Here is a 2,180-nt window from a genome sequence, read left to right as displayed (position 1 = left end):
TATAATTATATACGGTCTTTTCTGTTTCTCTGCGCCTGCTTGCAGTCACACAACAAATAGCCACAGCCAGTATCACAAAAGGGGTGCAATTTTTCTTGGCCGAGAAGCAACAGAGGCTGAGAAGAGGGCGTGGGAGAGAGGAGGCGAGACAGAGAGAGAGAGATGGTGAAGGTCGTTCGCAGAGCAGCGGCAGGGGTAGCGAGCTCTCTACTCTCAGACAATGCGCCCTAATTGTTATTCCGTTTCCTTTTCTGGTTCGTTTCATTTCCGTTTTCGTTACTCATCTAGGAAAAAAGAACAGCGATGCGCCTTGGTATTAAGGGTGGCTCTGCCGGGGGACACGGGGGTTTCTCTCCGAGGGGTTTTTTAGGTTAGGTTCACATGACGATTGCTAGCGATGGGCTTCGACACGCTTCGGAGTCGCTAGATGTCTAGCGCGTATCGATAGAACTTTTCTGAACAGTTCTCGACGGTGGTGTTTAACACGTCTTTATCACGTTTCGGAATAAGAGTTTTGCATGGTTCTTCGTTTCTTTTTCTTTTTTTCTCGTCAGGAGATATCGTGGACAATTACTAATTTTCAGTTACATATTCTCTGCCGTTGTATTATCATGTTGGTTTTCGTTAGGAACTTAAGAAGAGAATAGAGGGAGATACTTACAAAAGCGATTAGCGAGACTTACTGAAAGAATTCTTAATTAGTTTTCGGTAGGTACACTAGATTCATCGTAGCAAACATAAATCTCTTAATTAGTTGGGAATTCACTTGCAAGAGAAAAAAATAGTTGAAATATTACCTATCCGTTAATCACTTCTTTTGCTATATCTGAAAAGAAAGCGCTAGTTATAGTAATTGTACAATGTTAGAGGAGCTGGTACACTTACGATACACAATATCAACTTACTCTATAAGTAGTCAAAACGATCTCTCCTTCTCACTTCTACTGGTACTACAAACTACGTCCTTCCTTATCTACGTATTTTTTTTTTTTTTTTTTTTTTTGCCAAATTCATCGAAAAACCGTGGAACGACAAAAAAAAAATTCCACAACTATAGTAAACCAGTTTCATACCGGCGTCGATGTAAATTCGCTAATCGAACAACAAAATTAGGCAATTACACGTGTAACGTTCGACAGCACGTCGTTTAATTCGCGCAAAACAAGACAATCGTGTTAACCTAACAAAACCCAAGGATTCCAAAGAGTCTGACAGGGTTCGCCAAAAAGAGATCCTTCGAAACCCCGTTCAGAGATACATTTCCTTTTTCTTTTCTTTCACCGTTTCCCCCGGGAATCCCCAACGTCCACAACATCCAAAGCAATTCGAGCAATAAATATCGCAGAGGGAGAGTAGCCTCGCGCGAGAAACCGTGGGCAGAGAGTCGACCGCCCATCGCTAACAGCGGGCACAGTGTGCGATTTGCAACAAAGCGACAGAGAAGGGACGCCCAATCAACGTGCGCTCGTTTCCAAAGGATCGTGCACACCGTCTAGCGATCAAAAAAGCGTTTCAAGAGACAGTGCGTGGATAGTGGGCTTTGGTATACAGAGTGCGGCCGTCTGTTCTTCCGGCTCGTCGGATCAACCGTTCCATGGAACTAGAAGAAAGGATCTCGTCGGGGAGAATTGAGAAAGAGTCCTAAAAGGAGTGGGGGGTTGGTTTGACGGTTAAAGGGACATTGCGATGAAAGGGTGTATCAGGCTGATCGGGGACATAGAGAAAGAGAGACAGATAGAAGAAGTCTATCCATGTACAACTATATAAGGTGGAAAGAAAAAAAGATAAGATCTCGGTTTGGGAAACGGAGAAATGGAAAGTTGGAGAAATATAAAATACAGCAAATCAGGCGGATATAACGAGAAAAATAGAGATTGACAGACAGAGAGAAAGAGAAAGAGATAGAGAATTCAGATAGACAGACAGAAAGATAGAAAGAGAGAGAAAGAGAGAGGAGGGATCCACGAGTAGACGATTGCATCTCTACGTGGAGACGTCTGCTTCATCGCGATAGTCGAGTATACATATTCGTTTTATATCATTCTTTTGTAATTTCTTTTTTTTTTGGCTTTCACGCACGGGGACGAGTAGCTCCGCTAACTTCGACAACGAGATGACGGATCGTCTCGAAACCGAGTCAGAGAGAATCAGCTCCGGCTTCCTCGAGAGCAGGGCGTTTA

The 2,180-nt window shown here is 43.4% G+C and overlaps 1 protein-coding gene across 1 annotated transcript in view; it reads right to left on the bottom strand.

Annotated features, from left to right (window-relative positions):
- Positions 1 to 2,180, bottom strand: part of LOC108572804 (potassium/sodium hyperpolarization-activated cyclic nucleotide-gated channel 2) — a 118,173-nt gene that overhangs the window by 18,924 nt on the left and 97,069 nt on the right. The gene's annotated exons all lie outside the window — the stretch shown is intronic.

Source organism: Habropoda laboriosa, unplaced genomic scaffold, assembly GCF_001263275.1.
Source record: "Habropoda laboriosa isolate 0110345459 unplaced genomic scaffold, ASM126327v1 scaffold22, whole genome shotgun sequence".
NCBI lineage: Eukaryota > Metazoa > Arthropoda > Insecta > Hymenoptera > Apidae > Habropoda > Habropoda laboriosa.
Note: the sequence above shows the minus strand (reverse complement) of the source record. Positions and strands in the feature narration are given on the sequence as shown.